This window comes from Ochotona princeps, chromosome 7 (genome assembly GCF_030435755.1).
Source record: "Ochotona princeps isolate mOchPri1 chromosome 7, mOchPri1.hap1, whole genome shotgun sequence".
Taxonomy (NCBI): Eukaryota; Metazoa; Chordata; class Mammalia; order Lagomorpha; family Ochotonidae; genus Ochotona; species Ochotona princeps.
The window spans coordinates 14436279-14464032 of record NC_080838.1 but is presented as its reverse complement, the minus strand read 5'-3'; the positions used below and the strand labels follow the sequence as shown (position 1 = coordinate 14464032).

Below are 27754 nucleotides of genomic sequence, written 5' to 3'. Positions count from 1 at the left end.
TTAAATTGGCATTGGTGGAGGTCATGGAGCAGCACCAGCAGGTCTGAATGGGGGTGATGAGGTCTGGTCCTTGCCGGTTGTGCAAGATCAGTTTCTGATCATCTTGCTGTGAATGGCACAGCTCAAGTAGTCATAGAGCTTCACAAACAGCTTGCGAAGCATGTGGTGTTGAACACGCTCACTTCGGAAATGTCCCTCACAGCCATAGCCTCCACTATGTTCCAGATAACAAACTGCTTGTGGGCCTTGTCGACCTCGTCCTTGGGCACACTCCATGCGCAGTTGGTGCAGCAGATGGGCTGCACCAGGCCACAGTCCTTTGTAGCGCAGCTGTTGTTTCTCTTCTTTGTCATCTTGGAACTGAGAATCCAAAAAGAGGAGATATTATTTCCTCCCTTAAATATGACACAAAAGCTGTATCTTATTCAGCAAATGCAATTAAGAATATCCAGTTGGAGGTTATTCTGTGATTTAATATGGAGTAGCTTGACCTTGTATACCGGTTTGTTACTATTTTCTCCACCTATTCCCTCCTGAAATTGTGATTTGCAATTCTTTGTGATGTACATATTGGACCTCTGCTTACATGTCAGGAACATACACTTAGAGACAATCACTTTTTTTTTTCTTTTTTTTTAAAGATTTATTTATTTTTATTACAAAGTCAGATATACAGAGAGGCGAGACAGAGAGGAAGATCTTCCATCCGATGATTCACTCCCCAAGTGAACACAATGGCCAGTGCTGCGCCCATCCAAAGCCGGGAACCAGGAACTTTCTCCAAGTCTCCCACACAGGTGCAGGGTCCCAAGACTTTCCCAGGCCACAAGCAGGGAGCTGGGTGGGAAGTGGAACTGTTGGGATTAGAACCAGCGCCCATATGGGATCCTGGTGCGTTCAAGGCAAGGACTTTAGCTGCTAGGCCACACTGCCGGGCCTGACAATCACTTTTGATTGCCTCAGAACTATTCTGTTGAAAATATCCAAAATACATATAGAAAGTGGCACTTCTTGAATTTGTGTCAGACAGTTTTGGTTATAGAGTTGCAGTGCAACATTGCTTATCTTAACTTAGTGAACATTGAGGAATGGGATGCACAAAGGATATGGATTTAGAATAATATTCCTTTGAAGAATTTGTTAGGATATATTAATTTCAAAAAGCAAAATAAGAAAAATTTAGAAGATAGCTCTCATTTTAAGAATTTTTATTTTATTGTATAAACTTGATGATAAAAATATTTAGATTTCAAGCTGCTATATTAACTATCATTATGCTAATAGGATTACTGGTATCTTCCTATAATCTTCTATAATTAACCCAATCAAATAATCCAAAAATCAACAGTAAGAGAGGTAAATTTTTCCCTTAAGCTGGTAACCTAAGAATTAATGTAACATCATGTGGGCCGATTTACTTTGATTATTTATCATTTTTTTCACAATAGATGTTCTTGACCTAGATTTAGCTGCTAGTTGCAAGAAACAAACCTTGAACTAGTGGAAGCAAAAGAAGGGTTTATTGGAAACAAACCTGTATTACACATGGAAGCAAAGAGGAAGTCAAACAACTGAAAAGACCTGGAAGAGTAACTCCTACAGTAACTCCTGTTTCTGCTTCTTGTCAGTTTCAGTTTCTCCAGCTGGTGAGAGACACAACCAGCAGCTCTGAACCCATTCAGCTTCCTTTCATAAAACAAAAAGAAAAATCTGCACAGCTTCCCCCTGCTCCAACAGTCATGCCAATGAATGAGTAACATCCAAGAGCATAAGTTATGCCACATACACAGCAGATGATCTAGTCCTTTTGTCAAAAGCTAAATGTACAGTATAATTTGGTTTTCTTCTCTCTTGACTTTTCCTTACACGAAACCTAAATTTGGAAATATTTCAGAAAGATACCTAAGCTATGGTCTTTTAATCTCTGCTTAACCAGGAGATTTTTCTTACTGAGTAATACATTTCTGCTTCTCATGACACAAACTTCTCCATGGGAAATATAGAGAAATGACCCTTACAGAAGCTGGGGAGGGGGGTTAGAAAGTTCTCTGTAAGTCTAAATTCACAATACAAACCATAATTATAGAAATAAGCCATGTATCTGACAGGTTTCAATGGTGTCAATGGGAATCCTCCAAAAATCTTTGTGAGCAAGCATGAGACCAACATCTATTCTAAGAAAGATTCCCACCATATAAAGATTTCAATGAGGACCGTGGCAGGGAAATAAAAATCCTGAAAACCTTAACCATTCCTTCTTAGTTCAAATGTATAATAAATATTCTAAATTTAGCCAAATGCCAGTAGTCTGAAGAGCATCTCCACATGTCACATCTGTAAGTTTACTCAAACACCAGAACACCAAAGAGGATCTAAGTACCACATATGTACATTACATAAGCCATTCTGCAACACCTGGCCGGGCCATACTGTCATCAAAAATAAATTGCTTAAGGGAAGAAACCATTTTTTCATTGCTTTACGCTCCGTGCATTACAGATTCTAATATATACTCACTAAAGGTAGGAACAGAACTCCAGTCTCATCATGCATTCAGCAGGTGCCAGATTGCCCTGTTTGGCTTGGAGGTAATCCTAACAGAATCCAAACCTTCACTTTTTCAGTTAAAGCATAGTCAACTCCAGAACAGTTCTCCTCTCTTACTTGTAGGGTATGCCAGTCACCAGATGCAGAACAACACTTGAGGGTGTGATCATGACACACCCAGGTGATTGCTAATCTGCATGGGAAGACAGGACATGAGATACCTCTGATCAAATGTTTCTAAGGTGTGATAGTGATACTAGATGAATACGTTGGTGCCGGTTTCTATCACCTTCTTTCCAAGCTGAGAGCAATCATTTCTACTACCTCCCCACATTAGGCCCAGCAGTAGCTGTTCTCTCTACTGGGATGCTTCCCCCAGAATTTCACAACACTAGCTCCTTTTGATCATTCCTGGTTTAGCTTTCTGTCACCTCCCCCAAGAGGCCATTCAGTCTAAAGCAGTACCTCAGTCACTCTATCAAGTCATCCCATTTTATTACTACTTTATATTCTTTACCTTCTTTGCTTTCGCATCTATTTTACTTTATTGTGGTCTATCTTCTCACTAAACAAGGATCTTTTTTCCTTCTTCTGTATGTCCAGCTTCAAGAACAGTTTATGTTCACAGTATAGGCTTGATATTGTTGCATCAGTAAAAACAAACAAACAAAACCAAAAATACGTCAGTAGTAAGCTAATGGTACCCACCAGAGTGACTGTCACATACCTGAGCAACGCCTGGAAACCCATTCCAGCCAGGCAAACAGAGCACAGGAAGCTGACTAATTATCTCACATCCCTCTCCCTTTTCTCCCTGATCCTCTACTCATACTCTGTCATCCTCTACAGGGGAACGGCACACTCCATACAGAATTTTCTAAGTAGCAGAGTTTCTCTCATAGATCTGGAGGCTTTCCAAGGTAGGGACTGCGCATTACTCAGTTTCCAATTCTTAAATCTCTGGCAGATGGCAGGGATTTAATGTAACTATTACCACGTAAGTAGCAAAACTCGGATTTCAGTTCTACATTTAGAAAAATGTGAAGAGCTATAAAAAGAAAGCTTTGATGTCTTTCAAGCTGCAAGAATGAATAACAATTAGATAACAATATAGCTTTTCTTTTATCATAAATACTTAGATTACAAAGAAATGGCCAAGTGTTGCTGAGCATGTCACAAAAAGTTTTTCAATTCCTCCTTAAGATTCGAAACATATTCCAAATCTTCCTCATGCTTTTGCAGCAACAAAATACTAATAACATGACTCAGGAGAGTTCCAGTAATTTTCACAGTGTAATGAGCCCATCTTGTGGCCTTTTTTAGTATTGCTACTTTAAAATGCTTGTTAATCATGAGTTTTAATGGTTTTATCTATTTTATTAAAAACCTTGAGCAAGCTTACTGTGAGCCAGGTATGATACTGACTGCTAGGCATACAATGAAAGGAAATGTTAAAGAAAATAAGTAAATAAGATCCTAGCCCTGAATTCATGGGAATCTGAAGGACAGACAAATCAAAGTAGAAATATTAGAACAGATTATGTATATGTTATTAAATAAAGATAAAAACTTAAGCATTCATCCAAAAGATTTAAAGCACCCTGAGAAATCAGAACTAAACTGGGAATTTTCCTAATTCCAGAAATAGCTCTTTTTACTGAAAAAAAAAAAAAAAAACCTTCATGTATCAATAGAAGTTGGGTGGCATTTCAATTTTCAATATGATATACTCTGACAAGATATTACAATTTTTCTTTACTTGGTGAACTTACCATAACCTAACACACCTAGTTCTTACCTAAATTAACAATTCTCTCAGTGTTCCAAAAACAATGTTTTAACCAACTTCTGCGTATTTTTTCTAATGGAAAGCAGGTTTACTTTCTCCTTAAACTCACTCACAATCACAGCTTTAAGCAAATAAAGAGGTAAAGTCTTTTGGGAAATTTAAGGAAATGATAGACTATTTTAAGCACACAGAATGACAAGGGGAAAACTCATCTTTCCCAATCTGATGACTTAGGAGAGAATATGAGACATTAGCAGAGGAGACATACTTAACCAAGCTGCCAAATTCCAAGCCTTGTCTCTGTAAGAGGAAGATGTGATTGACTAGGAGAGGCATTCATGGACACTGTGACAAGGTCTTCCCTTAAGAGTGGATCCTAGGGCCCGGCAGTGTGGCCCGGCGCCTTAAGTCCTCGCCTTCAATGCGCCAAGATCCCATATGGGCACCGGTTCTAATCCTGGCGGCTCCACTTCCCACCCAGCTCTCTGCTTGTGGCCTGGGAAAGTCTTGGGACCCTGCACCTGTGTGGGAGACCTGGAGGAAGTTCCTGGTTCCCGGCTTTGGATTGGCACAGCACCGGCCATTGTGCTCACTTGGGGAGTGAGTCATCGGATGGAAGATCTTCCTCTCTGTCTCGCCTCTCTGTATATCTGACTTTGTAATAAAAATAAATAAATCTTTTAAAAAAAAGAGTGGATCCTGAGTGGGAAATGACCACATCCCATAGGAATGAGATAGTGGAAAGGCGTGGTCACTAAGAGATAGGATCATCCCTCTTCCTGTGTGCCAAACATGCTGAGATGAGAACACACAGGACCACTGTCAGATCAGCAACAGAGAAAGCTGATCCAAGTCCCTTTGTTGTAGAGTTAGCATCCTTGGCCAACACCAAAGCTGGCTGTGGCAAAGTTTCAAGAGGGTCTCAGCATCATCAAAGGCTAATGTGCAGGTAGCACAATTATTCTGTTGACTAATCCTCCACCTGCAAGATGCCAGCATCCCATTTAGGCACCAATTTGAGTCCTGATTGCTCCATTTCTCATCCAGCTCCCTGACATTGTATCTGGGAAAGTAGCAGAGGTTGACCCAGGTCCTTGGGCCCCTGCACCCACATGGTTACTGGTTACTGGTTCCTGGTACCTGGCTTCGGATCAGCTCAGCTCCGGCAATTGTGATCATTTGGAGAGTTGACCAGCAGATGGAAGAGCTTTCTCTCATTCTCTTCTCTCTGTAAACCTGCCTTTCCAATAAAAATAAATAAATCTTTAAAATAGAAAAGCTAGTGAAAAGCCAGGTGAGCAGGAAGGTACAGTAGGGATTAAATACTGAACAACCTGAGAAAAAGTAAGGAAAATGTAATAGCAGCAGAAATCAGCAGTGGATCCAGTAAAAACAAGAACTGGAATATATCAAACTTCTCTTAATGGAAAGTAGAAAACACACACCCTAGGCAGGGATTCATCCCTGAAAGCCATGCTGATATGTAGGCTACATTCATATGACTGATGCCCACACTCTCTGTGTTATATACACAAGATAGTTTTCATGTATTTCTGAAACTTCTTCTGAATCACTCACTCAAGGAAACCCTTCCTAAGAGTCCAATCGTCCTAAAAGGCATAAAAGGAAAAAAACGGAAAGCTTTAAACTATATCTTTTCATAATGTTTATGTGATCATAATGTGACCATAAAATTGATCATAAGATTTCATGACAAAATAACATTGAAGCCAATGGAGGGAAATAAATATTTTAAGCTTGACACGGGCCCTTCAGAAAGAAGAGTTTGGGATTGGTTCATGTACCTGATTATTTGTTTTCCCTACAACTGTTCTCATATCCTCTCCCAGGTCATCGAATTGGAGAGGATGGGTTTCCCACTTTTTTCTTTAGTAGAAGTGAGAAAAGCCAATTTTTTTTTCTTTTTTGTTTCCTCCTTGTTAATCCAGTTTCTTTATGAAATATTTTTGAGTACCTATATCATACCTGAAACTATACAGATAAACATTGCAAATATATTTAAGAGAGCAGGGAAGGGCTGGCATTGGATACGGCAATTAAGTGGTACAGTTACTTCTGACAATGGCATCCCATATGAAAGTGCATATCAAATTCCACTGGCTCAGTTTTAGATCCAGTTTCCAGCTAAAATACCCATGAAAGCTATGGATTTATGGCCCTACCACACATGTGACAGACCTGGGTGGAATTCTTATGCCCTAACTTCACTCTTAGCCATACACAGAAGTTCGTGCTTACTATCATTTTTCCTCTATTGTTCTCCCTTTTAAATACATAAATTTTTTTAAGAGAGAGAAAAAGGAAGGAGGGAAGCTTCCCCTCTTCCAAATTTTTCAGATCTTGAGATACGATAAATTTTTCAATAATCTTTTCAACAAATACATGTTGAGTGTTGACTAAACCCTGCACTGTGCTAACAACAGCAGTAGTATTAGAAATTAACACAATACATGGAATAGGTTGTAGAAAATCAGATCAAATAAAGTGTCACGGGTTTGTCAAGACTATCAAGATAATCAATAGATCTTGGAGCTTATAGATAAGTAAGGATATGATTGTATAGCTTCCTTCAGGTCATTTAGTTGTCAGGTTGTTCTCTTGAAATTAAAGAATTAAGCTCAATATTTGTTAAGAGATGTTGTTATGTCATGTATCAACAAGGCAACCGCCTTCAAAAATCACTTTTAAATTTAAAAATTTAATGGCCTCTCCAATACCCCATTCCTTATCCTCAGTTTATATAATGAATACTAATTGCTACTGTTTACCATCAGACTAAATGCTCAAAATACAAACATGAAGTAAACCTTCCATCTGTTGCTACAGTATGACTTTTTTCCCCTCAATGCTCTCCAGATGAGGCCTCTGTCATTCTCATATCAAGTCCATTGACCCAGCCACCTGCTTCAACAGTTTCTATCAGTCATCAAGGTGCCAGGTTGTTCCAGCATTATGTGACACTCAAGATCCCGAAGAGGGCATCACCCTCCCTGAAGAGAAAACACAAATTCTTGCGTTGATTTCTCAACCTTGACTTGGAGCTTCTTAACCCAAAAGACATTTTGTGGGAGAAAAAAAACATGTCAGGAAAGTGAAGAAACTTCCTACTCACAGTTGACTCTCTTGGTAGCCTCTCCCACTGACTAGTCTCATGTGCCTAAACCAAAGAGTGTGTTTGTCTTTTCCCTGTATTCCATGACCTGCACCCTCGATACTCTAGCACATATAGTAAATGTCTACCCCAGTTCTACAAGCTTTTGAAATCTGGGAAACCCTTTCTGGAGGGAATGACTAGATCTTGCAATTGAAAAATTGGATTTCAATACTTCTGTCTCAATAAGATTTAATAAATTCAAAACTAATCAGTGATAGCATAATTCTATCCAGTTTTCTCCTTCCTCAACAATAAATGAATTTTAAAAAACTCAAGAGACAAGAATAATTTTAGTAAAGGAAAAGGGAAAAGTTTAAAATCACAAAACAAGATTTTGCTTATAGTAGTTGCAAGATTACTTTTAAAATGCCAGTTTCTGTCACCATGGTGCAAGTGTGTTTATGAGAAGGACTATGCCTTTATCCCTTCACAGTGTGCCCATTAATGAAGTCATTGTCATTGCCCTCACAGTATACAACACCCAGATAATTAAATAAATAATCGTAATGCAATGTTTTTTGTTCTCTAACAAGAAACCACTAATAGCCTTAGGAGCAGTTTTGAGGGTGACTGAATGCAGAATTGGGTGCCAGAGAAGGATCCCAAGGGGAAGTGCCAGATGAGAAAGCACCTAAGGGGCAAAGAGGAGTTAGCCAAAGAAGACACTTGTACAGGACTGCATAAGCTGGATTCCAGAGTTTGTACGTATTTCCAAAGCCAAGAGAAGCCATTACCAGGTGTTGTTAGTCATATGATTGGTTAGATTGAGCAAAAAAAAATGTCTGGCTGTGTGGTGAGTTGTTGGGAAATGGTGGCTTGCAGCATTGTAGGTGTCCTGGAGCAGCAGACAGCAGCATCCTTTTTCAAGATGAAGGAAAGAGCAAGATGAGCTTAGGACATAAATTGGGTTTCTGGCTTATTTGGCTTGGTGCACTGACAGATACAAAAAACAGGAACAAAGATGGTTTTGTGAACAATTTGCAAATGTCCTATGGAACTTATGTCTACTTAATGTCCCACGCTTATTATTCCTCATACTTATTATTTCTCAATAAATATTTTGGTTGCAGAGTACATTTTCATTGATTTCTGCTCACTAGCAATAATCACTAACTTTTTGAGCTTTTTTATAGAGGGCTGAAAACATTTCTTTATCCCTAATTCTTTATTTCATTTAAGGAGCAGCTGTACGAATCAGCAATTGTCGCGCAGCAGGTTAAGCCACTCCCAGCAACACCAGCATCCTATATGGTCCATTTCCCATCTAACTCTCTACCAAAATCCCTGGAAACGGAAAGAAAGATGCCCCAAGTACTTGGACCCCTGCTTCCATGTGGGAAGACACGGAATATGTTCCTAGTTTCTGATTTTTATGCTGCTCAATTTAGCTTTTGCAGTCATTTGGGAAAGTGAACGAAGTTCATTTGAAGTGCCTTTCAAATAAAATAGTGAATTCGGAAGGAGGGAGCGAGGAAAGGAAGAAAGGAAGGAAGAAAGGAAGGAAGGAAGGAAGGAAGGAAGGAAGGAAAACAAAGGCACAATAAACCTTCTTACTAAAGGACCAGATAGTAAATATGGATTTGGGAGCATACAATCCCTGCAAATGTTACCCAACTCCACCACTATGGGAAAAAAGTAGTCAGAGAAAATATGAAAACAAGTGATTATTGTTGTGTTCTAATTAACTTCTGGTTATAAAATAAAATGGTGAGAAGAATTTGGCCCACGTGTCTAACTTTTTCAAATCCTAATCTTGAGTTGTGTTTGCTAACTCATTTCAACATTGTATAATCTTTCAAAGGGGGACATATTTTTTTAGGTTATACTTTTTTATTACTGCTTTATGATATAGTTCCATAGGCTCTGTGTTTCCTCTTCCTCCTCCCTAAGTCCCCTCCCCCACCCCGACTGATTTCCCCTCTATTATTAAAATGTGTGGTGTTTCATGAACAGTCATAAATCCATCATTCCACTATTAGTGTTTCCCAACATGTAGGCATGGACAATGCAAGAGTCCAACATCCTACTGTCGGGATATATTCAACTGTTTCACTAGGAGTCCATCTTTGGTGTGGATGATGAGAGACATACTGCACTAGGCTGGACATATTTTTTACTTGGGAATTTTAAAAATATTTTTTCATTGGGAGTAATATGGCTAACAGCCAATTTCATGTATTATTAAAAATTTGTATACTGACTTTTAAATGTGGCATCATTATTTAAAATACTGATGGATAAAGAAAATGTGGTATACATGCCAAAAGAGGCACCACTCAACCATAAAAAGAATCATACCTTGTCACTTCTAACGAAACTAAAGTCAAAACTTCAACAGAGTACCTGCATTCTCATGTTCACTGAAACATTAGTTACAGTATCGAAGATGTGGAAACATGTTAATTAACATATATATGAGTAAAGAATATTATGAGTCAAGGTATGTCTGAGCAGTGGCAGAGTATGGGTGTCTGGGTTCACATGGTACCCCAATGTGGCTGGGGGTACTGCCGGCCCATTCTTCCTGCTGGGGATTCTAGCTGGGGGTGGGGGATACTGGGCTTTGGGCAGTCAGTGTGCCAACTGGTGTCAGCCTCTGCCCACTCGCCACCTGGCAATGAGCTCTAGAATCTCGAGGGTATGGAGCTACTGCCTAGGGACATCCATGGATAAGGCCATAGTACATTTAGGTGAGGAATGAATCCTAAGGGACACTCAATGACAGGGCCACTGTACTTGCAGGTAAGCAAGGGGACTGAGGCCTGGTGCTTTTGAGGGTAAGCAGGATCGGGCTGGACTTCAACACCTAAGTTTGCATAGAACACAGGACTGGAGACAATTGACTCAGCAATGTGCTCGTAGGCCGATTTGGGCAACAGATTGTGCCAGACCCTGTATTGGTATGCACACACAAGAATCAGGTCTGGGATCCCCTCAGATGAAGTTTCTTTGAGAATCTCCCAACTGAACCGCTGGACTCAAAACTCCGACCATGGAGGAAATCGCAGGTTTCATGTTCTGATCATAGAATGCATGTGTCAGAGCTGGGCCCTCTCAGTGGCTTATACAGAGCAGTGGACAGCATATTCAGATGCAAATGGAGGATTTGGCAGTACGGTGAAGCCTGCAGAGGACACCTGGTACCATAACAGAGGATGGGGGACATAAGAAATCAATCAACTACCCCAACCAAGAGTTGGCAGTGAATACCTGGGCAAATGGAAACTTCAAGGTGGACTATGTCAGCTGGTGGATTCTGGAGAGATTTCATTGTGATTAGAGTGGCAAGTTTGGCAGCAATACAGAACTGCTGAATTATGAAAACCACTTGAGCGAGTCCTCGGAGCATGCCCCCAGTGGGAACCATCGGATGGTTGGGAGGCTGGGTGTGGCTTCTCCCCTTATCTCTCCCCATCAACCAGATACAGGAAGGAAAAAACTGAATGTCAAAACAATGGTCACACCCACTTTCCTCTAGTCCTTGACCCTTTACATCCTAATCAAATATGTAAAAAGTATCAAAAATAAAATTCATACAATTTAAAAAAAGAATGTTATGGTCACATACACAATAGAATTCTATTCCATCTTTCTTTTTACATGAATCAATCTAGAAGACGTTATGCTGAGTTAAATAATCCAGCCAATGAAAGACAAATACTACATGGTCTCATTAATATCTGGGAGATGAGGAAAAAGGAAGTGTAGAGTTGTTGATCAAAGGGTACAAGACGTTAAATAGGATGAACAGGTTTTTGAACTTACTATATAACAGGATGATTTTAGTCAGTTACAACATATTACATTACTTCAAAACAACTAGCAGTAAGTTTCAAATGTCTCACCACAAAAAATCATAAGAAAGAAAGATACAGGATATGTCATTTAGCTTGATTTAGTAACTCCACATTGTATACATATATCAAAACATCACACAAATGTATATAATTATGCTTTCTCAATTTAACTATTAACATTTAAAAATAAAATATAATCAAGTTATAATTAGGTACATATATTAATATGATTTCAAATAGGAAAACCCATAAGTTACAGAATTTAAAATGCTACCAAACCCAGAAACTTCACAAAGCTGGAAAAATATGCTTATTAATCAGCTAGTTCACATTGCTTTATAATTTTTCTCTAGAGTTTTTAACTACATTTCCTTTATCTTTTCACATGATAAAAATCAGTAATATTCTCAATGGTGAGAATTTTCACATGATAAAAATCAGTAATATTCTCAATAGTGAGAATTTAAAAATCCATCCTTTCCACTAGCATGACTAATAGGAATTTTTCTTAACTCTTTAGCTTAGAAAAGTAGCTGTCTGTCTTTCAACTGATTTTTTTTTTTTTAGATTTTATTTATTTTACTGCAAAGTCAGATATACAGAGAGGAGGAGAGACAGAGGGGAAGATCTTCCATCCCATGATTCACTCCCCAAGTGAGCCGCAGCAGCCGGTGCTGCGCCGATCCAAAGCCAGGAACCTGGAACCTCTTCCGGGTCTCCCACATGGGTGCAGGATCCCAATGCATTGGGCCGTCCTCAGCTGCTTTCCCAGGCCACAAGCAGGGAGCTGGATGGGAAGTGGAGCTGCCGGGATTAGAACCGGCGCCCATATGGGATCCCGGGGCATCCAAGGTGAGGACTTCAGCCACCAGGCCAAGGCGCCGGGCCCTCAACTGATTTTAAATGCCTTGTAAAGTTTCATAATTGTCACATTTAGAAATCTATCAAGTTTCTTTCTGTGAAATATTTATAAATTTTTCACACTAACGTACTTCCTGACTGTATATTTTAATATTCTTTTCTACCTACTTTTAGTCATTATTTCTTCTATTCCTGGGCCCATAGGACACATCCACAATACAAAAACAAATTACTCACATGGCCCAAAGTATTGTGGGAGTAAGCATAGCAGGAAAGTTGGGCAGTAGCCTCCCTGCTCTCCCTTGCTAAGCTCCAAGATAGAAAACTAAAGGAAAGGGCATTTATAGGAACTGAAATGAAAGCAATTAAGTTAGGGAGTGTCACTGGATCCTGACCATTCTAAATAAGGAATCACATTTACAGCAGCCACTTGACTGCCACCAAAATAGGGTGTACCCTGGTAGGCTGGGCATAAAGCTTGGTGACATGACAAGGCCAAAATGGGCACACTTGAACATGCTAGTACATAACACTTCCTCATGTTGATAGGATGTTTTAACCCCCATCCTCCTTCTCTAGTCTTTCTGTAGATGCTGATTCATTCTTCTACATATGGAAATCCATTTTCCCCTACACCTTCTATTGAGGAGACTATCTTTACCTCATTTTGTGTCCCTTGCTCTTTTTTGGCAAGTACTTTGAGATATACTATGTATTTGGGGGGCCCAAAGACTTTGATTGCTCTTGCCTATGAAAAGTTCTTCTCCTACCTTATGGTTCTCACCAGGACAGCAATAAAGTGACCCAAACGACTCCAGGGAAGCAGCGGCATTCAGCTCATGAGTGACGCTTGGGAATGACACTTTATCATGCCTGGTAATCAAATATGTACTTTGCACCTTTAACTGACTACCTATATAGTCAACATCTGTGATAAACAAACTCTTTTATGCTAACTTAAGAGCCACCTGATAGGGTGATAAACACATACTTATGATAATATAATGAAGCAACCAAAGAGATTAATGTTGGGTAAAAAAAAGTAAAAACTCACAATATAGGTCCTTGGGGAGTCGAGAGCAAAAAGGTAGGCAGATTACTTTAAAATCTGGTGCAAGATTTAGCTTTACTGCACAGAGAATTTCAAGTGTGAATAAATCAAGTATTTTAGATGAGGGGCTAATGGAATTCTGGGTTTAAGTGGAAAAAAAATTTTGCTTCCATAGCAAGCTATGCATATGTTTATCAAATGGGAAGATGCTTAGTAAAGATAGTAGCAGACAAAAACAACGATTTAATATTTTGATTCTATACATTGGAGAACCAAAAGACTCAATAAAGAAATTATTGAAACTCCTAAAAGAGGTTGGTGAAGTAGCAAGGTCCAAAATCAATGAACATAAATCAATAACCCTGGTATACCCAAATAACTCCATGGCAGAGAAAGTACTTGTAAGAACAGTCCCTTTGAAAAGAGCAGAGAAGAATCTTAAATACCTTGGAATAAACCAAACCAAAAAATCTACAAATTCTATGAGAAAAATTAGAAAAATGTATTTTAAAAAGAAATAGAAGCAAGCATCTAAAGATGGAAAAGTTACTATGTTCTTGCATTAGTAGAAAAAAATCATCAAAAATGCCCATATTACTTAAAGTGATATACTGATTCAATGCAAGCCCAATCAAAATTTCAACAACATTCTTCCCAGAAATAGCAACATAATACAAAAAATCATCTGGAAACAAAGAGACATGAATAGCCAAAGCTATCCTGAAGAATAAAAATCAAGCTATAGGAATAACAATTCCAGACCTCAAGACATTCTACAGTGGTCATCAAAACAGTCTGGTAATGGCACAGAAACAGAGATCATTGGAACAATGAAACAACATGGAAACCCCAGAAGTGAACCCACACATGTGCGGCTAACCAATTTTTGACAAGAAACTGAAAATAATCCAGGGGAAAGGTTTGGTATCTTCAACAAATGCTGTGGGGATAATTAGATAAACACTTGCAGAATTAAGAAGTCAGACCTTCACCTTATACAAAAATCAGTTCTAAATGGGCCAAGGGCTTAAATCTGCACCCAGAAACCATCAGATTATTAGAGAAAAACATAGGCAGCACTCTACAAGATACAAGTAGGCAAAGACTTCTTAGAAAAGTAACCAAAAGCATAGGCAGTCAAAGCCAAAGTAAACAAATTAGCCTCATCCAACTAAGCAAAGGAAACAATCAACAAAGCAGACAAGCAACAAAATGGGAGAAAAAATTTTACACAGTACACAACAAAAATGGGACTAATATTCAGGATATACAAATAATTTCTGAAACTGAAAACAGCATAAAAAACTGTGAAAATGGGCAAAGGAAATGAGCAGGAAGTTTTCAAATAAAAAAATTTCAAATTACAAAAGAATAAAAATTCAAATGGCTAGCAGACATATTAAAAAATTCTCAACTTCCCCAGCTATTAGAAAAACGCAAATAAAAACCACACTGAGGTTCCACATAACTCCAGGCATACATTCTGAAATCTACCAGCAGCACCTGCTCTCATAGATGTGGAGAAAAAGTACCATACTAAACTGCTCATGGGAGTGCAAGGCCACGATGGAAGTCAGTAATGGAGAGTAGTCAGAAACAGAAAATTGATCTACCATATAACCCAGCTATCCCACTCCTGGAAACATATGCAAAGAAAGTGAAATCACCATACAAGAAAGTGATCTGCAAACCTATATTAATAGCTGCACAATCCACAATAGCATTGAAATGAAAAAACAAAACAAAACAAACAAAACAAAAAATCCAGATGTCCATCAAAAGAGGAATGTATAAAGAAACTGTGGTACATCTACTACTTGGAATACTACACAGCCATTAAAAAGAATGAAATTCTACCATTTGCAACAAAATGGTCCTGCTGCAAACCATTATGCTCAGTGAAATAAGCCAATCACTAAGGGATAAATAACATACGTTCTCTTTGATACAAGGCAAACTTCACATAAAGTGCAAGACAAACATACACAGGTGAACAAGTATATGTACACAACTCATAGAAGGAGTGGGAAGTAAAAATACATCGCAGTTGGCATCTCTACTATCAAATAAGAAATGTTTATCAGCTTCATAGCTACTTCAGCAAATCTTATGTGCGTATTCTGAAAAGCACACTGGGGCAAAGGAAAGAACTCTCAATACATTTATTTAACAGTGAATAACTAATAAATTTGATTTCTTGCTTAGGTTCTGTTGGTGGGCTTGTTTTGATTTTGGTCCTTGCTTTTATTTTTGTAAGCACCAAAAACAGCCAGGTTGTACAAGACTGAGACATCATTAAATAATTTCAGTTATTCAAAAACATAAAACATAATTAAGTTCCAATAGAATATCAATGAAATATCTTCAAAGCAGACTGAATTATCTCAAAATAATTTCAAGGCATTAAGATTCTATATAATCATTCCAGAAATGTAGAAGCACTTTTAAATGTAAAATGAGTTATCTACAAACATTGCTAGGGTTGCAGTCTTCTCCATTTTCAAATAATAAGGGAATGTAATAAGGCTATAGCTTTAGCCCAAGAATAACAATTTGTGAAATCAAATCCATCTAAAGTATGTGGATGTAGAGGGCCTTATTTTCACTTTATGACATACATGTTGTTGAGGAACAAATACCTATGCATGAACTGTTGGTGTCACCTCGGTTTGTTTAAGATAACAAAACTGTTCCTTTTATGGGGAGTATCTTTTAAAACCAGAAAGGTTATTAAAGAGAAATGATCAAATAAATCAAGCTGTAGCAGTCATACATTTAGATAATGAATATAGTTTTTGTAAAAATGTTTTAAGGACTAGACATATTAACAACCACTTATACATTTTCCATTAGAACCTCAAAGCCATTCACTTTGTGTAATTGGTTTTAGATTTGTGAGTTTTTAGCTGAAGGGTCTAAGACTTTAACTCAGGTTAAAGCATTTTATCACTAATTAAGTAATTATATTTCTGAAGGGTATCAATAGATTAAAAAGAAAGTCTCTTACAGGATCTTGTTTCAATTTATAAAAATAGGTATGCAAATAAACCAATTATGAAAGAATAACTAAATTGAATTTGTATTACGTTACTTACAAGACCTTTTTAAAAAGATTTATTTATTTTTATTGGAAAGCCAGATATGCAGAAAGGAGGAGAGACAGAAAGGTCGGTCTTCCATCCGATGATTCACTCCCCAAGCAGCCGCAACGGCTGGAGCTGAGCCAATCGGAAGCCAAGAGCTATTCTGGGTCTCCCACATGAGTGCAAGGTTCCAAGGCCTTGGGGCATCTTCGACTGCTTTCCCAGGCCACAAGCAGGGAGCTGGATTGGAAGCACAGCTGCCAGGATTAGAAACGGTGCCATATGGGATCCTGGCATGTTCAAGGTGAGGACTTTAGCCGCTATACTATTGCGCCAGGCCCACAAGACTGTTTCTTCGTTTCTTTTTTTAACAAAATAACATCCCATGCAGGTATTGTTACATCTCTGATTAATAAAGAGGAATGTGGTCAATGGAAAAAGTTACAGCCATCTTTAACAAAAGAGGGTGGTTTCAAAATCTCATGAAAAAGGACATGAATAGGAGCTTCAACCTACTGACAATTCATAGAACATACTCTCTTCAGTAGCTGTTTCTAAATTGATTCAGCTTAGACAATTACCAACAGACTGTAACAGGATTCTAGGACTTTTATCACATGTCTTCATAAAACTGGATTTGTAACCAAAGATTTGATTTTGTCATAGCTGTCTTTAGAATATTGTTTTCTTATAATCTTCAATTTCCAGTATATATGAGGTATCACTCTGGATTTGCAAAGCAAACTCAAGAAGCATATATTTTGTTAACACTTAGGCTGCACCTAAGTAATTAATTAGTTAAATCAAATCAAAACCATTCTAAATTTGTATGCATGACTAAGGATAAACCTAACTAAAGATGAATATCAGATGGCAAGACTATGCAGCAAAATAGCACATACTTTGAAGTGCGAAAAAGATCAACAACCAGATTGCCATTCATTCTATTATTATTTCCATATTAGTGAAATCAAATGCCAGATGCACAGTCATTTTATATTTGTACAGAGCACTGATTTTGACTCTTCAAATATTACTCTGTGAGAGTCCAGCCATGTGCCATGGCAGGTAAAGCCACTGACAGTGACACCAGCATCCCATATGAGTGCTGGTTCCCATTCCAGCTGATACTGCTAATGCACTGGGAAAAGCATCAGGAGATAGTCCAAGCTCTTGGGCCCCTAACACACATGGAAGACCCGGATGAAATTCCCACTTGCCAGACTTCACCTGGCCCAGTCCTGGATGTTGTGGTCATCTAGAGAATGAACTAGCAGATGAAAGATCTGTTTCTCTGTGTAACTGTGATGTTCAAATAAATAAATAAATAATCAAAATTGTTTTAATAACTGTTTTTTGAAGAATTATCATTGGGAACAGGCACTGTGGTACAGCAATTTTAGCCATTATCTAGGACGGCCACATCATCTTTTGGAGTGCTAGTTCAACTTCATACTCTACTTCTGAAACAGTACTTGGCTAAAGTGCCTGGCAAGCAGCAGATGATGGCTGACAAATGTGAGTTACTAGAATCCATGTGAACAAACCAGACAGTTTCAGGTTCCTGACTGTAACTCAGCTCAGCCTAGTCCTGGGTGTTGAGGACATTTGGGAATTAAACAGTAAATAAAAGATATTTGTTCTCTCTCTCCATTAATTCATTCATCCTCTCTCTCTGTCCCCTTTCTGTCCTCTTTTATTTCCCTCTCTCTCTCCTTCCCTCTAATAAAATTTCAGAAAAAATTAACAACATGTTATATTTCAAACTGTATGGAAAAGACTTGAAAAGAGCTAGTCAAAATTGTTTTCCCGCTGGAGATATTTTATAGGTAGAAAAAAACGGTTAAATATTCATTTCAGACATGAGACATAAGACAAAGAATCATTGACTAAAAATCATTAAACCCCTTATAAAATCAAACATTGTGAGGTCCCTACATGATAAATGACCAAAGTAGGTTTCTCCAAAGAGGCTCCTAAATCTACCTGGGTAAATTTGTCAAGAATGTTATCAAAACTAATAATTAATTTGCAGACTGGTAAGTAGAATAATTACAAGAGTTGGGTGTTATTTTTCACAAAAGAAATGTTTAGAAGAACCTAGGATATTCTAGGATATACATATGTTTAAATGTAACTTATTAGATGTACAAGAGTTAAGTATATAAAAGAATTTCACTTGTTAAAGTCATAGCATGCCTAGTCAGGCATCTCAATGACTTAACAGGCAAATCAAATCTATTAACTTTTTCAATCTATTAAATTTTTAAAATGCAACTAAAATGCTTCAGAAAATAAAATTAAGTCCATAAATTTATTGTTCAGGGAGTTTAGACTTCTTAGCTGGATTAAATGAGCATAAATCAAAAGCTCCCTAAAACTGGTTATTATTGTTTTACATTTTAAAAATTATGTTTAGAACACTTAAAACTGTAAAAAACAAGAAAACATTCAGAAATGCTTAAATTACTTTAAAATATATAATCCTTTTAATGGTCAAAGATCAGTCTTATGCAATCAAAACTCAAAATAACAGGCACAAAGTTTATAAGCACTATGCAAGAGAAGTTATTTAGAAATTATTATTTAGAAATGTAGGGAAAATATCAGTGCTTCCCTAGTTGTATGGTAAGTAGTATTGTCCTATATGTTTTTGCATAATCATGTGTGTGCGTGTTGACCACAACATATTTATTTACAACCACTACTGAAGACTACAGAGAGTATTCAAGGTCATTGACAGAGATATATGCTGTGGTACCCTAGCATACCTCAAAAGTCAGGCATCAGTCAGTAGACTACATTGGTTTTTGTTTCCCAGTGAGCATGGTATACTGTTCAGGCAGTTTTTTCTGCTCTCATCAACAATGGGAGTGCCTGTGGGTGTCTCAGTGATCCAGACTGCAAGGTTTGCAGTATTCCTCCACCAACTGAGACACAGCACAGGTGGAAAGGGGTTTGCTGAAAGCTGTGGGAACAGCACACATAGCTATGGGTTCAAAGCATCCATCAGTTTCTACAAACCCCATGATCACCACAGCAGGTCCAGGCAAGCAAGGTGCAGCTTTTACAGTGGAGAAGGTATACGCTTTAGGTTTCTAGGGTTGCACGCATGCTGATCTAAGCTCATAAAGGTTACAGTGCAGCAAGCCTAGTAGTGGGGCTGTGTGCACTGGTGACCCCAGGAAGGGTGCTCACTGGTTTCTGAATTTTGTCTTGACAGGGGCCTATGGAGCCACCCTGCATGATACAGAATGCTCAGTTGCTTCCCAAGGTAACATGAGGGTAAATGAGCCTACTGGGCTACTTTCCAGAGGCATGGTAGAGCCATCTGGCTGATCCACAGGCCCAGCTGAGTTAAGCTATTTGGAACAACTAACTGGCTGCTCCATTGAACTCCCATGTGACTAGAACCTCAAGATAACACTGGACAACAGAATCTGGGGCAAAGAAGGACACAGTGTTGGACAGGGTTTCTTCAGAGCAACTGAGGAGCATGGGTTCCAGGCAAGCTGAGGTTTCTTCAGCACCAGATTTTTCACATATACAGAGTATAGCAGGTACTGTTGAGAGCCTCCTCCTTAACTCTTTCCACTCTGCATTAAGTCCATCTTTATTCTGGATTGATGTTGACTGCAAGGAGTGAACAGTATATGCCATGTGCTTAATTCCTTTCTTGCTAAGGTTATTTTTCAGCATTTGGTAACATCGCTGTTACAGCTTTACTACACTGATTCTCTGTCTCAATCCAGTGGAATAGCAGTTGCCTTTTTCTTTTATTCTTCTTTGTGGGCAGAAGTATGCTAGGGGTATGTAGTCATGACATCACCTGGACATTTTGAAAGATCTCACCTGAAATAAGATTCCCAATTTCTTAAGAGTGTTGGAGACAAGATGCTTCTGTACTGTGCCGAAGAATTTGTGGACCAGGCTGTAGAACTGGAAGCTCATAGCTTACTCCCCTTTACCATCATTACATTTTTAGCACTCTGAATAAGCCTGCTTCAAGTACTGCCCTGAACATTCTGAGATTTACATTCCTAACATTCCTAAATTACCACCTATTCCTTTCACTTATCACTCCCCCTTTAAAAAGTTTTTTTTCTAGGCAATAACTGCAGTCTCACTGACTACAAGAGCGGTTGACACTGAGACAAGGTTAAAGCTTTTTAAATAGTAGCCGTTGTAATTGTATGATACAGCATCTCATTGTGGTTTTGTCTGCCTCACAGGTAGTGATGCTGAGCATCCTTTCATGTTTTTTGTATATCCTCTTTGGAAAAATGTCTATCCAAGGCCTTTGTCCATTGAACTTGACTTTGTTGTTGCTGTGAGTTGTGGAAATTCTTTGTATATTCCATATAATCCCCTCAAGATAAAGGCATTGTAATTTTTTTTCCATACAGAAGGTTGTCTTTTTGTACTCTTGGCACAGGAGTTCTTTACTGTTGCATTTTGAGACTTAATTACATATACTTGTCTTTTGTTAGAGGTCTGGTTTACAAATAATTTCTCCCCATGTGTAATTTGTCTTTTCACTTTCTTCTTAGAATCTTTCACTAAGGAAATGTTTTGAAGATTGATTCAGTCCAATTCATCATTTGTTTCTTAGCTTGTGTCAAAGAATTCCTACCTCTGAGTTTTCTCCTGTTTTCTTCTAGAAGTTATGGGTTTATGTGTTATAGTTAAATCTAAAGTCTGTTCAGGTTTTGTACATTAGGTTTGAAGTTCACATCAAAATTCGGTTTTTGCTTATGGAATATCCAATTCTTCGGACACCATTGGTTGAAAAAAACTATCCTTTCTCAAATGACTTAGCCCCTTAGTCAAAATCAGGTACATATGTAAATGTCTATTTCTGGATATTTTAGTCTATTTACTGATACATGCATCTATTTTTCTGCCAATATCACCTTATCTTGAGTAGTGTGGTGCATAAAAACTAAATTTTGGTAGATTTATTCCTCCTACACTTACTTCTTCCTTCTGTACTTCAGTATTTTTATTTTCCCTTCCCCCAAAATATTTCAGACTAATTGTCTCTGTGTGTGAAAAAGTAAAATTTTAAAATGTGTTTGGATTTAACAGAAACACATTTATTTGCATTCTTTCATTTTGCTGGTGTTAGTATGCATCATCTACCAATTCTGTTAGATTTATACCTCAGTGGTTTCAACTGGGCAATCATCAACAATACTATATCTTTAGTGTTTGTTTTCTTTGCTAGTATATAAAAGCAAAATTTTTATCTGTGATCTTAAATCCTGAGACTTTGTTAAACCCATTGATCAGTTTCAGAATTATTCTGAAGATTTTTTTGATTTTTAAAATATGTTTTTTATTTCATTTTCAAGTTCATTCATTCAAACAATTTACAGACTGTTTGCCTTGTTCCAGGTAGTGTATAGTTAGGCATGCAGATTAAAAGAAAATTAAGTTTTCTAATGTCATAAAGCTTTAATCACAGGGGACAAAGACTAGTTAAATGACAAATTAGTACATACTATAAAGGGATGAACAGTATCATAATACAGTGATAGTCTATAAATGACTCCTCAAGGAAAGGACTACTGGGTAGAACCCTTAGATTTCAGACGTCTGAAAACAAAGTTGAAGTACAAAAGCCCTGGCACTTGAAAGAGTCCAGCTTGAAGAACCATTAGCAGTGCCAGTATGGCTCACATGGTAAAGAGTGACTGGAGAAGGCACAAGAATACCTTTGTGTAGGGCCTTAGTCAAGAAACTCATCTTTATTCTAAGATAATTACTGGAAGTTTTAAAACAGTGTGGTGAGATTAACTCCATGTGCCTTATAAGTCATTTAAAAAACCACTGTAGCAAAGGAGCTGGTATACTTCTTCTTGACTTTTTCTTTTAAAAGTCATATAGGAATATAAACCGCATAAAAGTCAGGGATAATCTGTAACTACTTTACAGATGGTTTATTGATTACAGCTGTCTCTATTATGTACTGCATTTGCTTTTGATTCTGTAAGGGTATATAAACTTCCTATGGGAAGGAATCTCATAATAAAACTGTTACTATCGGCCAACTTTAACCACATGCTTTTACTCTTCACTCATCACCACCACCGCTCGCTCGCTCTCTCTCCTCCTCCTCCCTCCTTCTCCCTTTCTACCTAATGGCATGATAACATTAAGTCTGGAGTCACATTGTTGGCAGGGTGAGAGAGATCACACCAGACAAATCTAAAGCATATTACGGAGTCTTTATTAATCAAGCTTGGTGATAACAAAGTCCATTAGAAATCAGCAAATGACAAGTCCATGTGACAATCCAGTCTGATTCAAAACCCTGAAAAGAACAAACGGTCATTTCCCTGAAGTCCATCCATAAAACTGATGGACTTATGTCCCAGCTTCCCCAGCAATATAAGTTATCCTAAGAGACATGCAGCAAATTGGACACACTTACAAAGCTGCAACCATTCACCTTTCCCTGGCTTCTCTGTCCATATTCCATTACTACGAGGCCTCATGGAATGCTTGAAAGTACCCAAATCAGAAATACAAAGCATCTTAGCACTAACATCTTCACTGACTTCCCAAGCAGTGAACAAACGGTGAGGAATAGACACAGATGGGCCACATTCAGAGTCTATCTGCAGGAAGCCAGAGAGCAAGCAACTACTGGGAAGGCTAAGAGTTGGAATGCCAGACTCATGGAAGCACATGACCAAGAGTGAGCCCCTCCCACCATGGGCGTTTATGGCAGCCTGCAGGAGAGTGGTTAAACAACAATGCAATACCGCCTCCTCTCAGGTTCCAGGTGATGACAAACGAGTGTCACACAGGTGGACAGAAGGGACCACATAGGTGGGGATGTGCAGGAGCGGCTTCCAAGCTCACAACCCTGAACTAGCTGCCTATTCTACACAAGATGTTTATTTACGTAACTTTTCATGGCTCCACTGCCTTATCTATAAAACACAGCTGTAACCATTTGCAAAAATTTGCTTTGAGAAGTAAAGATAATGTACGAGAGGACTTCAAGCAGCTCACAGAAATGTATCTTAGAAAAAAAAAACCTTGGGCCCAGCGCAATAGCCTAGTGGCTAAAGTCCTTGCCTTGCACACACCAGGATCCCATATGGGCGCCGGTTCTAATTCCACTGGCCCTGCTTCTCATCCAGCTCCCTGCTTGTGGCCTGGGAAAGCAGTCAAGGATGGCCCGAAGCCTTGGGACCCTGCACCCATGTGGTAGACCCGGAAGAGGTTCCTGGCTCCTGGCTTCGGATTGGCTCAGCTCCAGCCATTGTGGCCGCTTGCGGAGTGACCCATCGGACGGAAGACTTTCCTCTCTGTCTCTCCTCCTCTCTGTATATCTGGCTTTCCAATAAAAATAAATTAGTCTTTTAAAAATCTTATGCATAAAATTCAAATTTTCTCTGTACCAAAATAAACTCAAGGTAGGTTATATTATCTTTGAACAGAATCCAATTTGAGACACTAAGAAGGATAAAACATCAATTCAAAACGAACTCTTACCTGAGTAACACATTTTGCCAAATCTGAAGCTAGAACAAACATCAAATTTATGGTGAAGTTTTTTGGAAGGAGCAATGGTGAAATTATTGATGCTTTAATAAAACTGTACAGTGACAATGACCTGTAGAAATCAGCAGTTTGCAAATGGATAACTAATGCTTACTGAAATAAGCCAGTCCCCAAAAGAGAAACATCATGTTTTCCCTGACCTGTGTTAAGAGTACAAAAATTTGTAATCTCAATGGACAAGATTGATATTTTGAAATTTGAATATCATTTACTCCCTTGTATATATCCTTAAGGAACAGCTGGGGATTTTTTTCTATTTGCTATTTGTTTAAGCAAATAATGTAGTGTTAAGCCTGTGGTACCTAAGTGAAATGAAACTTTGCCATTGTAAAAATTAAAAAAAAAAAAAGAAGAAGAAGGGGTAGATATAGACCATGGGCAAGAGAAATAATAAGTCTGTAGAGTAAAATATGTGAGATTTGTTCACTTTATATAAATAATTTAAGACAATTTTTTTTTATTATTTAACTTCATTAATTACATTGTATTATGTAAGACAATTTTTTTAATGAATAAGATGAATCTGAAGAGTAGGGTCACAGTGGCAGGCCATCCACATCGATTTTTGAGGAAATTTTTAATCTTGTTCATAGTCTAACTGAACAGGATTTCCAGTAGAAGCAGAAGCCAACACCAAAGACATCTCTTTAGTTCAAATCACACAATTCTGACTTTCTGCTTGACTGGGATAAAACCATTTTATAATGATCAGCTGCAGACACAGCTTTCAATGAAAATCCTATTTTCTCAAGAAACCAAATACAGAAAGAAAAAAAAAAGGCAAAGTTTCAGAGATTCCTTTACTCTAACAAAACATTCCCTACAGCAGGGACTGGGCCATGACAAATCCAATCCCAATGTCCCAGACAGACAGCAGAAACCCAGCCAGTTGAACCATCAGCAATGCCTCTTGAGAACCGCACCAGAAGTTTAAACTGGAATCAGTAATGAAAGCCAAAGCCCCAGTCCAACGCACCCCGCCAGGGAACCCTGGCATCCTGGCCTCCAGGCCAAACGTCCATCCTTCAGTGAAAATGGTAAAGTAAGCTCAAGATCTTAAAGAATGAAGAATCATAGCGGGACATATCAGTGCAATCCTGAAGACAAAACAAAATCACATGCAATGGCTACCAACAGGTGGAAATGACCACCAACAGGAGGAAATGGCCAAAAGCAGACCAAGGTCAAAGATTCTGGCAACTGTTGTTTTTTTGGCGGGGAGGGGTTTGGGAAGGAGAAAGGGAGGAAGCTAAAGCATTTGCTTGTTGACTCTGATAACCAAGGAATAACAAATGCTTGTTATCAGAGTGTCTTAAGAAAGTTAGCCAGAGCCGCAGCAGAAAAACACCTGGGAAAGTTCCTGCAAGGAGTTATTCAAATATCCCATCCTGGGCCCAGTGCCATTTCTTCTTCCTCACAGTTCACGAAATTTGAAATTCGCACTGGCCTAGCGATCCACCAATCAGATGTAACCTAGCATTTCACCTGAGAATCCCACCCCCAATTTCCCAGCCCCTTCCCCAACCCTGCCCACTCACCAATCATCCCTAGGCATTCACCTGCAGAAACCAATCCCCTGGGGCCTGCCCTCAACCCCTCCCAATCCCGCCCCTACACGTTGCAGACAAAAAGGCCCCCAGGTGCGGCTCTCTCTTCTTCTCTCTCTGCCTTCCGGCCTCCCTTCCCTTTCCCTCTTTCCCGCTGATCTCCACCACCTCCCCCCCTCCTCCCACTATTCCTGTCCTGCTGGAATAAACCTCCTAAAATACCTCGTTGCATCTGGTGTTTTCAGCTCACGGTAAAGAACCAGGTTGCGGGAAATAGCTGTGCACAATAATATCATAATATCGTATGAACTAGAACTGTTTTAAATAACTCTACCCTGTTTTAAATAACTAACAGTTCCACTAGAGAGTTTTCCACCAAAAACACTCCTACTCAATTGTCTCATCAAGTAAGGACCATTTTGCAAGTTTCCATAGGAAACTATCAGGCATCCACCTTACAATCCAGACTTGGTTCTTTGGGCCCTATACTTTGAATTATATTAAAGTTGGGTACTTCAAATTGAAATTTTATAGCCATTGGAGAGCATGTTACACAACGTTCTATTGCCATTTGCCAATGGCAAAATACAAAACATATCAATTTTATTCCATGCATTTACCATTTAGGAAGTTCTTTAAAAATGCAGGCATGCTGGGCCCAGCACAACGGCCTAGTGGCTAAATCCTCACCTTGCAAGCAGCAGGATTCCATAAAGGTGCCATTCATGCCACTTCCCACCCAGCTTCCTGCTTGTGGCCTGGGAAAGCAGCCAAGGACCACCCAAAGCCTTAGGACCCTACACCCACATGAGAGAGCAGGAGGAAGCTCCTGGCTTTCGATTGGCTCAGCTCTGGCTATTGTGGCCACCTGGGGAGCGAACCAGTTGTTGGAAGATGTGTCTCTTCTCTCTATAAAATATGATTTTAAATAAAAATTTAAAAATAAATCTTTAAAAAAATGCAGGCATGCTGCTTTTAGAAGCATGATTGCAAAAAATTTTAATGTTACGTAAAGACTGACAACCACATTACATTTAGAAATATTAATTTCTTGATTTATAGCAAAAACACAGAAATGTTATGGATAACACAAAGTAATTTGTCACAAAGCAATTCTGCCTAACCGATTTTTTTGCCTCTGCAATAATTTTCATCTTCAAATGGTTTCCCAACACAAAATTCAATTCCCAATCTTTTCCATTCCACTTCAAACTTGATTTTCCACCTTATTTTTGTTTCCAATTTGGCTCTTGTTCCCAGGAAAGGCAAACTCTTCTGTGAAAGTATGCTTTCTACCCATTTGGAAAACAAGTTTTCCAAAACCATTCCTGTCCACTATCATGGCCATTTCTTAAATCCTCAATTACTTCACTTTTTAATCTTTCATTTCTTACTGCAAATCAGTGGGATCTCCTTTATCCACGCAGTATCTCCTCTAAAACGCTATTTCTAAAATCAATCTAATCTTTGTCTTTAATATATTGATGTAATTTTAAGTTTGTTTTTTTAAAAAACTTTTTCTATTGGATATTTTAAATCAACTAGCTCTTCAGAGTTCTGTTTGTAGTACAGGCTATTCATTTCTGATTTCAAAACTATGTTAATCAAGCCTGAATTGGGCTGGATTTTCCAACGTAAAACTCTGATTAAAGTTCAAATTTTTACTGCGACTCTTTGGGATTTAACCCTAACAAGCACAAGCAGGGGTATATCTTGGTCTTACTGTAAACCAAGACACACGTTAAACGTTATTTTCACAAGACTCACGTTAAATGTTATTTTCACCCGATTTTCCTACTTTCGCATTATTCTTACGGCCCAGAGACTTTCACTCCTTCTCACCTGCTTGCTTTTTTTATTCTTCTCCCACTTTTCAGAAAGCTTTCTAAATTAGATAGGAAGGCTCCCTTGGAGATTCTTCTCGAAGCCTATCGAAACAAACCTCTAGTTTCAGTCCTCACTTGAACCACCAGGAGAACAGGCGGTCGCGCAAGCACTGGAGCCCGACACTGGACGGAGTCTCTCAGTGACTTCTCAGGGAGCCTTCTGGGGCTTCCCCACCTCCCTACACGCTCTTCTCAGGAAACGTCTGCCTAAGTGGCATTTTCTCGGGTTGTCAGGGGAACCCGGGCCCTCACAGAACCGGGGAGGCTCAACCCGCGGTCACCTCACCTGGCCGCGCCGGGCAGCCCGCCTGTGACTGGACACAGGCTCCCCAGTGACGCCGGCCGGCCGACATCGCGCGCCTGCGCCTGCGCGTGAGCAAAGGGGCGGGGCGGAGGCCCGAGTGTTGACGCGGGCGGGGCAAGGGGCGGAAGGGCGTGGC

At 38.9% G+C, this 27754-nt stretch overlaps 1 pseudogene; it reads right to left on the bottom strand.

The window, feature by feature from the left end:
- On the bottom strand, positions 1-27683 carry LOC101523290 (small ribosomal subunit protein eS26-like; annotated as a pseudogene).
- Positions 27684-27754: the final 71 nt, after the last annotated feature.